This window comes from Zophobas morio, unplaced genomic scaffold, assembly GCF_036711695.1.
Source record: "Zophobas morio isolate AGI-343-1 ecotype UQ-CSIRO unplaced genomic scaffold, CSIRO_AGI_Zmor_V1 ptg000023l, whole genome shotgun sequence".
Lineage (NCBI taxonomy): Eukaryota > Metazoa > Arthropoda > Insecta > Coleoptera > Tenebrionidae > Zophobas > Zophobas morio.
In genome coordinates this window covers 14768812-14783312 of record NW_026972128.1, presented here as the reverse complement: position 1 = coordinate 14783312, position 14501 = coordinate 14768812, and the positions used below count along the sequence as shown (strand labels likewise).

General features: G+C 32.4%; 1 protein-coding gene and 1 long non-coding RNA gene across 9 annotated transcripts in view; one reads left to right on the top strand and one right to left on the bottom strand.

The window, feature by feature from the left end:
• Ih (I[[h]] channel) overlaps positions 1-14501 on the bottom strand; it is a 196989-nt gene that overhangs the window by 110588 nt on the left and 71900 nt on the right. The gene's annotated exons all lie outside the window — the stretch shown is intronic.
• LOC135134301 (uncharacterized) lies at positions 3679-4227 on the top strand. The gene is made up of 3 exons (XR_010281273.1): positions 3679-3759; positions 3946-4091; positions 4150-4227. It is a non-coding gene; the product is annotated as an uncharacterized LOC135134301 (long non-coding RNA).

The window sequence follows — 14501 nt, the reverse complement described above, 5'->3', positions numbered from 1 at the left end:
AAATTAACTTTTGGGAAATGATATTTTTCTTCATTTATAGTAGGTCCGTCTCTTTGAAGATGAGGGAATTGGTTACAAATAGTAGCAGAACTAGAAGCTAAAGGTAGGATTATTTTTTCCTTAACGCAGTGTCATTCTTGCGCGATGTCAGAGTGTTAAGTTCCAAGTGCGCGGTCTTAAGTTCCGAGTGTTCGGTGTTAAGTCCCGAGTGCGCGATTAAAACACGTAGTGGAAAGTAGTGCAGCTAGAACTTTGATCCTGTGGTGTGTCAAGAAATGGCCGCTCAACTCCAACCGGATAGACGAAAAGGCATCTGGGCAGGATTTAAAGGGTAAGAACCATTTGTAGAATATTCTTTGGTTTAGGTATCTAAGTGACATTTTTTTAGTAAAGTTATTGCAATAATTATTTAAACAACATTTAGAAAAAAAATTACAACATTCCACGATCCAAAAATTTAAATTTTGTTAAATGATGTTCTTTATTTACAGTAGGTCCGTATGACTGAAGAAGAGGGAATTCGCTGTAATTGGTAGCAGAAGTAGAAGCCAAAAAGGTAGGATTTTTTAGATCAATTGTTATTTTTGGGCGATTTTAATTTCCTCTGCGGAGTGTTAAGTGTCCAGTGCGCGGTTAAAAGACCTAGTGAAAAGCGGTGCTTGTGAAACTTTGATCTTCTACTGTGTCAAGAAGCGGCAGATCAGATCCAACCTGGCGGAGGAAATTACATATGGGATTTAAAAGGTAAGTACCTTTGTGGAATTGATTTTTTACAGCATTCAACCATACAAAAAATAAACGTTTGGGAAATGATATTTTTCTTCATTTATAGTAGGTCCGTATCTTTGAAGATGAAGGGATTGGTTCCAAATTGCAGTAGAAATAGAAGCCAAAGGTAGGATTTTTTTCCTTAACGAAGTGTCATTCTTGCGCGATGTCAGAGTGTTAAGTTCCAAGTGCGCGGTCTTAAGTTCCGAGTGTTCGGTGTTAAGTCCCGAGTGCGCGATTAAAACACGTAGTGAGAAGTAGTGCAGCTAGAACTTTGATCCTGTGGTGTGTCAAGAAATGGCCGCTCAACTCCAACCGGATAGACGAAAAGGCATCTGGGCAGGATTTAAAGGGTAAGAACCATTTGTAGAATATTCTTTGGTTTAGGTATCTAAGTGATATTTTTTTAGTAAAGTTATTGCAATAATGATTTAAACAACATTTAGAAAAAAAATTACAACATTCCACGATCCAAAAATTTAAATTTTGTTAAATGATGTTTTTCTTTATTTACAGTAGGTCCGTATGACTGAAGAAGAGGGAATTCGCTGTAATTGGTAGCAGAAGTAGAAGCCAAAAAGGTAGGATTTTTTTAAATCAATTGTTATTTTTGGGCGATTTTAATTTCTTGTGCGGAGTGTTAAGTGTCCAGTGCGCGATTAAAAGACCTAGTGAAAAGTGGTGCTTGTGAAACTTTGATCTTCTACTGTGTCAAGAAGCGGCAGATCAGATCCAACCTGGCGGACGAAAACACATATGGACTGGATTTAAAAGGTAAGAGCCCTTGTGGAATTAATTTCTTACAGCATTCAAACATACAAAAAATTAACTTTTGGGAAATGATATTTTTCTTCATTTATAGTAGGTCCGTATCTTTGAAGATGAGGGGATTGGTTACAAATAGTAGAAGAACTAGAAGCCAAAGTTAGGATTTTTTTTCCTTAACGAAGTGTCATTCTTGCGCGATGTCAGAGTGTTAAGTTCCAAGTGCGCGGTCTTAAGTTCCGAGTGTTCGGTGTTAAGTCCCGAGTGCGCGATTAAAACACGTAGTGAAAAGTAGTGCAGATAGAACTTTGATCCTGTGGTGCGTCAAGAAATGGTTGCTCAACTCAAACAGGACAGACGATAAGGCATTCGGGCAGGATTTAAAGGGTAAGAACCATTTGTAGAATATTCTTTGGTTTAGGTATCTAAGTGACAGTTTTTTAGTAAAGTTATTGCAATAATGATTTAAACAACATTTAGAAAAAAAATTGCAACATTCCACGATCCAAAATTTAAATTTTGTTAAATGATGTTTTTCTTTATTTGCAGTAGGTCCGCATGCTGAAGAAGAGGGAATTCGCTGTAATTGGAAGCAGAAGTAGAAGCCAAAAAGGTAGGATTTTTTTTAATCAATTGTTATTTTTGGGCGATTTTAATTTCCTCTGCGGAGTGTAAGTGTCCAGTGCGCGATTAAAAGACCTAGTGAAATGTGGTGCTTGTGAAACTTTGATCTTCTACTGTGTCAAGAAGCGGCAGAACAGGTCCACCTGGCGGACGAAAACACATATGGACTGGATTTAAAAGGTAAGAGCCCTTGTGGAATTAATTTCTTACAGCATTCAAACATACAAAAAATTAACTTTTGGGAAATGATATTTTTCTTCATTTATAGTAGGTCCGTATCTTTGAAGATGAGGGGATTGGTTACAAATAGTAGAAGAACTAGAAGCCAAAGTTAGGATTTTTTTTCCTTAACGAAGTGTCATTCTTGCGCGATGTCAGAGTGTTAAGTTCCAAGTGCGCGGTCTTAAGTTCCGAGTGTTCGGTGTTAAGTCCCGAATGCGCGATTAAGACACGTAGTGAAAAGGAGTGCTGCTAGAACTTTGATCTTGTGGTGTGTCAAGAAATGGCTGCTCAACTCCAACCGGATAGACGATAAGGCAACTAGGCAGGATTTAAAAGTTAGAACCACTTGTAGAATATTCTTTGGTTTAGGTATCTAAGGTACATACCTGTTTAATTCCAGTTAATGTCCAGCAAAAGATAAAATCAAATGACTCGAATTATTATGAGTATTGCCGCTGTAAAATCTCGAGTCGTTTTCGAAGCTATACTCTGTGTACAGCTGTCAATCAAAATTAGTCGCCACCTTTATATACCTTTCCAGAACCGTATTTGTTCTTTAGTGAACGCATCCTAATGCGTAATGGTTTTATTGCAGGTTGCGGTCTAAAGAACTAACAAAAATACTCCTCACAAAATAATGACTTAAGACGGAAGTACCCATACATGTTACTCAACAATCATTTATTTATTATTTATTTTATTACTCAACAATCGTCATCATTATTTCTACGGCTGTTGAGTAAAAATGAAAAGATCATTTTTTCTCTTTGAAAAAACTTTTTAATTTAACTTATTTCAAATAAGTAGTATTATATCACAATTTAGTAATTACGATTCTCATCTTTCAGAACAGGGTGTAGATTTTGCAGCCTTTATTAACCTAACGGAGGATTTAATAAAGGAACTTATTCCAAAAATAGGAGATTGAACAAAGTTTTTGTCCCACTTTAAACATTTAAAAACTGACATCTGTATTGTGGATATCGAGAGTTCTGATGGTCCATCCACCAGCAAACGGAACCATAGCGTGTCTGATTTGAATTTTATCTCACGACCTCTCTATAATTTGGACAATTCGTTGTCACCTGCTTCAACTACATCATTAAACAGTTTGGCTGTCGATGAAAATCCAATATTATCTGATGCTAGCTTCACTTCTATTTGCTCGACTCCTTCACAGTCATCTACACCGTTAAATGAAATTATATCCAAAGACTACGAGGATTTTTTTCAAGATAAAGCACTAGGTAGGTATGAGCTTGAATTTTTAAATTCGTTTAATTATGTATAATTCTAGATCTTGTACCTGTTCCCTATAAAAGGCAAAATGCCTTCATTGGCAATCCCACAGTAGGGGATGAACTAATTACCTATGATTTTGTAAGTTAATTTATATTCTTACATTGTTCTGTTTTGTATTTTTTGTTATGGCAAATCGTTAAGCAAGTAACATATATTTACTATGCAATTATTTTTCACTAAAATAATGCTTTCTGAAGAAACAAATGTGTATAATTATACATAATTATGTCCCCTCAATTCCATTTTAAAGTAAATATCTTTCAGGACCTAAAAAAATGTTTAAAGAAAAGTGTTAAGGGACGTCAGTTGTTGCAAACAAAGTCTTCTGAAACGTCATTAACACCTACCTTACAGAACAATCTAGTATCAATCATTATTGAAGAAGAACTGCGAACCCGTTTGGACAAAAGGTGAAATACATTATTTTTTAAAAGCATTAGCTTCTGAGAAATAAAAACTTTTTTATAGAATTCCTTCAAGACGGTTTATTCAGCTCGCACGCTATATTAAACAGTTATTTCCAAAGGAAAGAATTGAAACATATTATACACCGTATAGCAACGTAGACGGAAAATACAAAAAGTGTGCGCGTGGAAAATTATTTGATAAGTACCACAATACTAGAAGAACATTAAGACAGTCTGGTATTTTAGAGACTAAAGGAAATAGTAACAGTAGGTTAGTTTTTTTTATAAAAATAGAAATTTTATAATGGACCAACTGTGTTTATAGAAATCTCGGAAGAGGAATTGAGTGCAGAAGACGATAACTATGAAATATCGTACAGTGGTTAAAAAATAACTACGAACCGTGGCCACAAGTGATTGAACATTGGAAGGAAACGTCCAAAACAAGGCTAAAAAAGTACAACGAGAGTCAGTCTACAATATTTGAATATTTAACAACATTCCCTGCACTTAAGAGACCTCTAGGATACACTTTAGTACGTAAGCTATATGAAATTATTATTTTGTAGGAATATATATTGAATTTCATTTACATTTATGGTAGAACATGAAATTTATAATTATTTTTAGTTTGAAGTGGATTTCCAAAAACTTTTCCCGAATCAAGAATACAATTTATACGCAAAAATTAATGATTTTGTCATGAAAAATTCAAAAGATGTAAATGTAAAACATTACTTAGAAAAGTTGTCAGAAAGTCAGTCTGAAGGTATACAATCTGATTTCTCCATTTATAAATTGCAATAACAAATATGTTTTAGATGCCACTAATGCACTTGCATTATTAATTTTACCCCATCTTGTCCAAACAAGTGTCAGGTCAAGTACGTCACAATCAAATCCAAAAAAAAAAATAAAATAAGATGGAGACCGTCAAAAACTGAGTGCCAGGAGACGTTTTTACTGCATGTTCCAACAGCAGACGAAGTGAAGGTGGTGCTAGAACAGCAGCGGAACAAATTTCTTAATAAGTGTGATACATTTCAACCCCTACCCATCGTAACTTTGAAAATTTAAGTTGCATGTTACAAGTAGACTCTTATCTATATAGCGTAGGGAGCGTAGTCAAATGTTTTGATGTATGTTTCAAAATGTTCCACGTTTTAAATGCAGAATATCCGTCTCCAAGTAAGCATCTTTGGCAGTTAATTTAACAGCACATGTACAATATTCACGATGCAAAACATGATGTAAATAACATTTCCGTCAATACATTTTTGAGTCTGTTGAATAACTGTTAAATTTTTGTCTTGTCTTTTTTACTTTTGTTTTTAATTTGTTCATGATATACCTAATTTTCAAATATGATATGTTTTCAGTGTAATAAATCATTTCTTTCCATAAAAATATTGCTATTGCACTTAAAACACGTGCATTCCTTTAAAGATGGACCACTAATATGTTGTGAAAATTCTTGTTTCAGAACAATGAGTAATATAAATTCTTTCAGAAAGTATGTCAAAGACAAACATTTGACTTCTAACAATAGAATTACACCTAGTTTAGGGCAAAATTTTTCTGCAAGCGAAAAAGTAAATAAAAATTTGCGAATGCTACCATCAGCGTCGACCACATTAAATAATGTTCATCAGAATTCAAATACAGACACCCCTTTACAAAATCATTTAATTAAAAATGAAATTGATACTGAAAGCTTTAAAAACGATGTCTTAGAATTTGTTTCATCTTTGTATAGCAATAATTGCATACCTAGGGTTGAAGTTCAAAATGTTGTTAATATGACATCAAAATTATTTAATGGAACATTTTTAAAAACTTTCCAAATTTTTATTTTTAACTTGTTAACCACACTTAAATGTGAGGATAAATTAATTGATTTGGTAAATCTTTATTTTAACTTGCGTCAAAATCCTTTCAAAGAGTTGTCAACAGAATATAAAAGATTTAAATATTTTCAGAAATGTGGTTTTTATGTAAAGCCTGATTATACGTGAAGACATCGAATCAAAAACTAAAAAATGTTGTTCAATGGTAAATACTTATGTTTCAAAAGGTACGTTAATTCCACTTAGAGACAATTTAAAAAAAAATTTTGAATTACCCAATGTGTTTCAAAAAACTTTCGAATATACCAAACTTCTTATGGATAATACCATCATTAAAGAAAATTTTATTCAGTGTGAGCTTTGGCAATCGAAATTACAACTATTTGAGAATAAAATTGTTTTTCCATTGTTCATATATTTCGATGACTATGAAACGGGAAACGTTCTAGGATCACATTCAGGCATAAATAAGTTAGGGGCTGTATATGCTTCTATTCCATGTTTTCCCCCAGAATTTCAATCGTTAACAGAAAACATTTTATTGGTACAATTGTTTAAGCCTCTTGACAGAAAAACGGTTGGTAATCAAGTTTTTAAAATTGTAATTTTAGAATTAAATTATCTGCACAATGTTGTAATAAATATTAACTGCGGACAAGAGTGTAGGACCATTTATTTTACCATCGGTTTATGTATTGGAAACAATCTTGGACTAAACTCAATGCTAGATTTTGTTGAGAGTTTTAGCGCAACTCATTTTTGCCGTCTTTGCACAATGACAAAATTTGAGTGTCAAATAAAATGTGAAGAAGATCAAACTAAGCTTCGTAATGTTATTAGTTACGAAAACCATCTGCAGTTAAATAATCCTATTCTAACAGGTATTAAAAAAAAATCTATTTGGAACGAAGTAATTGGTTTTGATGTTACCGAAAATTACAGTGTGGACATAATGCACGATATGTTAGAAGGAGTGTGTAATTATGACCTGAGTTTAATATTAAAGCATTTTATTTATGAAATAAAATTATTTAGTTTGACAATGTTAAATTCTAAAATTGCGGCTTTTGATTATGGATCAGAAACAAATATTCCACCTAAAATTAATGAAGATCAACTAAAGAAGAATAACTTAAAGATGTCTGCTTCTGAAATGATGTGCTTTGGTTCACTGTTTGGTTTAATGGTTGGCCATTTAGTGCCAGAGAATAATACCTATTGGCAGTTATATTTGACATTATGTAAAATATTGGACATAATTTTAGATAAGTCAGTTCAACCTCAATATGAGCAACTCTTAAAATCATTGGTTTATGAACACCACTATATTTATACAGTTTTATTAAAACAGACACTTAAACCGAAACACTACAATATGATACATTATCCTTTACTTGTACGTATGGTCGGACCTCTGGTGCATATTTGGTCTATGAGATTCGAATCGAAACACAGACCCTTTAAAATTACTGCTAATATTAGTTGTTCAAAGAAAAATATTTGCTTAACGTTAGGAATACAAAATCAACTTCAGTTATGTCACAAACTTATTTGTAATAATGGATTTACAAAAACAGTAAAGTATGGTCCAGCAGATTTTATATGTGTTTCAGAGTATTAACATGTTTATTACTAATGATATAGATTATGTAGAACGCTTTAAGTGGGTAAAAATTTTAGGACTAACATACAAGAAGCATGACATTATTGTGGTTGATGTATTGGATCTTCCATTATTTGCTAAAATATATGTTGTATTTAAACCTTCAAAATGAAAATTAGGTTCGTCTTATATAAATTCTAATGAGTGTACCTATTTAGAAAATTGTTTGTTATTATTGTACAAATGAAGTAATGATAAGCGTATTAATAACTGCATTTACATTGTAAACTGTTTACATTTATTGTTTATTTTTTAATAAAACAATTTAATGAAACAGATTTTTTATTTATTAACTAAAAACTCTATTAGCCACAACAATATTAAATGAGTTACAATTCTAGTTGAAATAAATAAAGCAGTAAGTCGCACCGACCCTAATCTATATTGTTGAATTGACTATATGATATTGTTATTTTGCCAACTATACTGTATTGTTGGTACAACTATTTTGATCCAAATATGTCAGTATTGTCCTCGGCACAATAAAGTTAGTTGTTCTATATTAATTATAAAACATAGTTGGTGTAATCAGAATTATTGTCGACAGAACTAATTTTTTTTTCCGTGATGGATTTAAAAAGGTAAGAACCTTTGTGGAATTGATTTTTTACAGCATTCAACCATATAAAAAATAAACTTTTAGGAATTGACATTTTTCTTCATTTGTAATAGGTCCGTATTTTTGAAGATGAAGGGATTGGTTACAAATTGCAGTAGAAATAGAAGCCAAAGGTAAGATTTTTTTCTTAACCAAGTGTCATTTTTACGCTATGTAAGAATGTTAAGTTCCAAGTAGGCGGTCTTCTATCTTCTATTTCTAAAATGAATTCGCTGATGTATAAGTTCATAATAAAAACAGCAGAATTACACTAACTTTTCATAGACTATTTGTAGGATAGAAACTCGCGTTGACCGAAAATCCTCTCTAATCACTAGCACTGGAGTTTTATTATAGACATGGATAAAATATCTTCTCAGCACTAATAACAAGTTTAAGTTCAAGTGTTTATGTTTATAAAGCGAAAGAGTGTCACGTAAAAATTAGTTTGATTTCAATGAGTTTGTCTTCTCAAAACAGAGGGGGTGAATCGTTATTAATTCGTCCTATAAAAATATGTGATGACGTCATCAACATAGATAATACTAGTTATAGCACAAAACAAAACTAGTAACAGCACATTAACATGTAAAAAAAAGAAACGGCCAAGTTCGGTATTGAACGTGCGGCCGCAGGTCGCCGTTCTCCTTAAAACGCACTACTGCACGAATTCTTATGTCCCGTGTTGGTAGTACAATGTTATTATAATTTGCAAATGTTAAATTGATAGCGGATTCGTACACCACAGGTATAGGAGTATATTTTTGTATAAAATTTAAATCATTGACATACAAAATTTAACAGCAATCGGTCCAGTAGTTTCGGAGATTATGTATCTAATAAAAATCAACACAGACGCCAGGCAGATAGACAGAGACGGAAGCGGGAGCACTTTGTAGCATTTGATCTATAAATTGTTATTACTTTGAATTTTTGTTGTTTGTAATTAAAACTACGAATCGCAAAAAACTAATAAACTCTTAGATACATAAATAACTATTAAATTCGGTCACATTATCAATTCTGAAAATTAGCAGCTACTTTAGTCGCACAAGAAGGACCTAAAATTAGGAATAAATACAGAACTTCATGTGATAAAATATAAACCAAATGAATAAATGAGATCACCATGGGTTTACTGTCATAAAACACGGGACGAATAATCGTTTCCACTTTTCACTGTTTGTTACCTACGTCTTCACAAAAATGATATGGCATACATTTTTTAAGTATCCTGAGCCATGTTCAACATGACTTTAAGTGTTTACCCGAATTTAGTGTCTTTTGTCCTTTTCAAGATCGTGCCTATTTGGAAATAAAAAACTCGTCACTTTGTAAAGGAATTTTTGGAATGTATTAATTTTGATTAGGTATGAGTATAAAGTAAGAAACTATAGCTGTAAAGCTTTGTGGTGGAGTTGGATGCATTAGCTGGTTTATTCTTATATAATCGCGAGTAAAAATCACTAACTGGTGCTGGAAGCTCTTGGACGCGTTTCAAGTTTTCTCTTTTAAACTGCATCATATCGTTTCTGTTTACATTATATGATGGTTCAGTTTCGCTTACTTTGAGAGATGGCAATTAATAATGAATATCATGCCTTTATATTGTCACTTGGAAGGTCTATACAAACTTTATAATTAGTTTGCTTGCAAAAGCGCTTTTCATGTTTAAAAGTATACTACTTAAGTACTTTGCTTTAAGTGGAGTTGTCAGTGACTTTATTTGCTTTTTACAACACGTGGTAGTTTTTACTCATTCTGTTCGATTTAATTAACGTTGACTTTATTTTAGAAAGAAAAAAATACGTTGATTTAAGATTCACACTCCTACAAAGTTTCGTTACAACAATATCAAAACTGCAATTCACTGTTATATAATTCTCAAGAGAATAAAACTGTAAATGGTGAAACTGTTAAATACCAATTTTAAGGTCATTACATTAAGTGTAATTCACCACACTTTGCAATCTAGAATTAAGCATTTATCGGAATAACTAGTACATCCTGTCATATTTATAGTTCAATGCTAAAAACTTGAAAATTTTCCTAGGCGGTAAAATAATGTTTCACAACTTTTCTAAATTAAGTTCCCTCTAAATAGTCTCCTAAAGAAGGGTTCCAACTAAACTACATATATTGACTTATCTGAGAGAGTAAAGTTTTAGAAACAACCTTACGAGGAAACTTACTAGTTAACTATTTACTCATCCACCCAATTTTATCAGCCAAAAACCATCGCATTGAGAATATACATATAATCTAATTTTCCGGATAAAGGACTTGCGATATTAGTAACACTTGAAAAAAACTGAAGGGAAATACAGTTTTGAACATATAAACTCATTTATTGTTTTTCAAACTGAGTAATATTATACATATTTGCAATGCACTGTTTTTTTGATTTGTAGTAGTAGTATAGTAGTGATTGCTGATTACGCTACGACCAGTTTGTTTCATTAATGATAATTTATAATAACTATTTTGAGTTGAATTATGTTAGTTATTATGATTATAATTATACACAAAATAGTTAGTTATCTGTTTAATTCTAATAATTAGTTTCAGTGACACATTTCAACTATCGGTAAAAACAAAATAAATGCTGTTTGTTCATTTGACAAATGTACAAAAATGTTCGGGTTGATCCGTAGCAATTATTTCTTTTAGATTTTTACCTTCAGAATATTAGTTACAGGAAGCGGAGACAGGAAGGAAATAATAATCGATACACCAGACTCAATTCAAGAGTTTTGGCGAGGTTAAGAACCTTACGTAACGATATGAAAAATGCGTTCAGGAAAAGTGAGCTACAATAATATTTAGTGCACTATTTGCTCAAATTAATTAATTTAAGTCTGTTTTAATTTGTTTCTTTTCAAGATAAAACGCGAAAGAGTATCAAAGCCTTTCTCAATTTTTTTTTTAATTTTTGATGTGGATTTAATAGACTTTCAATTTTTGAAGTATCTTGAACGATGACTTTCACCCTAAATAACTCAACTGTTGTTTTACTTTGAAAAAAAAATGCAAACATTTTTTAGGGGGATGTTGGATTATCCCCAGGGTCCTCGAAGGCCCTAATTTAATAATTTCAAATGACAAGGTGGAGGAGTGACCCCTAAGCTGTGACCAGCGTCTCAAAAAATATAAGCGAAACAGTGTCGTGAAAATATCACTTTATAATTCAAGTAATCCTGTACAATACAAAGGGATCCTTTAAACCCCTACTCTACCTCTGTGTGGAGGCAGATAGCGGTCACTTTGAAAATCTCGTGAGATAAATCTAATTAATTAATTTAATGAATGAATTTAAATTAACAAACTTTAAGTGGTAGTGACAGGTGACAAATTAACTGACATTTAAAAGGAGCTGCTTAGTAAATGTGCTCATTTCACTTCAAGACGAAGCCCTGCCCGATCTGACTCAACCCGACTTTTAGTGGGCGCGGATGTCAGTTGCATTGTTTTCGGGTGGGTTCGGGTGAGTAATATCGGACTAGTCGATCGGATTTCGGTCGGTCGATCTGGTATAGGTATCAGCTTTTGGGATTCACTTGGACTGGTGTCCTATACGTCGACGTTAGAAGTATATTTTGTACAGACCATGATAGAGCTAAATTTAAACAATCTCTGCTTGAAGTGCAATCGTATGTGAATCTTTTACATAACTGACAATCAGCTGGTGGGTTTCGATCGCAGGTCGGTGGCGCCTCTAATACCGGGTTTCTGTAGGGCCTCAAATTGTAGTGGACCTGAACCTTTGAAACAAGTTTAGGTCCGACATAGGCAAATGTACATTTTTAGTACGTCGTATGAGTAGGTATCATTTTATAAAACGCTATAATTATTACAGTGTTATGGCTTTCTAAAACGAATAAACAAAAATCCTTGACTTTAAAATTCAAGCAATTGCAAAACAATTAAAAATTTAAAAACAACTGTTGAGACCATTAAAATATCTTTCAAACGAAAGGTTATTTGATTCCGAGGTCTGTTTAAAACTTCCGAGTGAGACATTTTTGGAAATATTCATGTTTAGATGTTTTAACAACTTAAGCATATGACAAAAATTCTCTGAATGCTTCACAGTTTTATCATTTCCATTTTCCACATTCTCCCATCCTTTGGGTTATACTAAATATTTAAATGTAACATACTTTTATGAAGTCTGGCTCTCCATAGTTGCTAAACTTCAGCTTTATATTCAAGAGATATTTTGCAAATTTTATTATAACACACTCTGAGACATAGCAACAAATACGTACACTGACGTGAGGAGTTTATTTAAATTTTCTTACAGATTCGTAGATTCAGGTGTACTCGGCAGAAAACATTACATTCTTTATTCGTATTGAATGTAATGGACAAATATCTGGTATGTCGTATATGTGAATCACATAAAAATTAAAAACTATAATAATGCACAACATTTTAAAATAATTTTCGCATCATTCATTTGACCATGGCCAATCTCAACGTTTTATACTTTCTAAAATATGAAAAAGTCGGTCTCTCGTTTAAATAAATCTTGGATGAAATGTATACTTTTATTTGTCGTTTAATAATGTATCCATATTTTTAGCATAACTCATACAAGTTATAGTGAAAAAATAAATTTTAATAAAAATAAAACACTAGAACCAAATATGAATATAACAATCAATTTTAAAGTTATATAAATGGTTGAGGGCGGACCGATTTTCCTATGATTTAATCAACAACGAATTGATTTATTTGTGCGAATCAACTGTTTACAATTCGATCGTGCCTATTCTTGGTTTTTCCGCAGTAAAGAATTCTGTCCAACATGGATAGAGATACCTGATACTTAATTTTAAATCAATAATGTTCGCTTTCACGCTAGTTTTAGAAACGTAATATACCTAATATGTCAGGATACAAACACGAAAAAAACGTTGAAACCACAAATCGATAAGGTCCTATCATAAATAAATGGGTTTTCAACTATACACTTCCAATAAAATATTAATTTGCGTCTAAATTCCCTTTTCAGCTGTTCCAAAACTACGTCTATATATATATATTTACCACCCAGTGTTTCAACAAAACTAACATTTGCCTGGCATGTTCCTATTAATATGAAATTTTACGGCGTAGATTAATGAGAATTTTGTCACAAAAATTCATGAATAAATTTGATTTGCTTGCATTTTGCCTGTGTGTGCATTATGAATATTTAAAAGCTGAAAATACCCACCGACGGCGAGGCTCAAACTGGAAAATCTTGTAACCCGATTTTTACAAATGCTGAAGGATATAAAATTTTTATTTACTGTTTTCAGCATATAGAAGCGACAAGTGCAGACAGAGCGCAGACTGTATTCGGTTATATTTTCATAATGTTCATATATTTTTCAACATTCAAATCTATTATTGCGAAGAATTTTTTTAAAACCAATACACATACTAGCATATTAAAAATTAACTAGGTTCGATACGAAATTCACTGAATAATGGAAAGAAATAAGAGATGGTAATATTTTCTGAAAACAGAACAAAAAAGGCGTCCCTACATTGCAGTTAACGGGCTACGTGTTAAGTATATGAATATAAATCTAGAGAGTTATCGCAACACATCATGATTATGTTTGTATTTGCACTTTGTGGAATACATAATTTTGAATTATTGCAATAGTTTTAACCGTCTCCGTTGTGCTAAGAACGTTAGCAAAAACGATAGTTTAGGTTATGTGTTCATTTTTTAATCAAACTATACTTTTTATGTACCTACACCTAATGTTGATACCTACGCGAAATGTAACTTCACACATTAATTAACCAATTCCTGCTAAGTCTACTAATCGGGAGGCTGTTCCTGTGCTGAAGTGGTCAAGAAATAACGCTGACTAAGCTCGATAAGAATTAATGCTGAAATGGTCGTCTACTGGTAGTGAACATAGCCAACAGAAGCTCCTGACTATTTTTGCTTCCGATATAATTATCATATTTGTAATAACAAAAATTAACAACAATAATCATCCAAGCAACGAATACCATTTCTATAATTATTATTAAAGCAGATTTGGTGTACTAATATGCATCTTCCTACTAGTTCACAAACATCTGAACATCAATGCAAACGCCCGGCCTTGAAGCTTCCCACGCAAGGCACGCCCGCCTATGGATTACCCCGCGATGTCCGCGCCCTGATTATTAGTATTACTTATTAAGAAAAACTTTGAAAACTGAGAATAATAATTCGTTGGATATTTTACAGAAATATTTAGATGCAATAGCAACACCCAAAAAATATTAATTACTCATTAAAGATCTGACTTGCT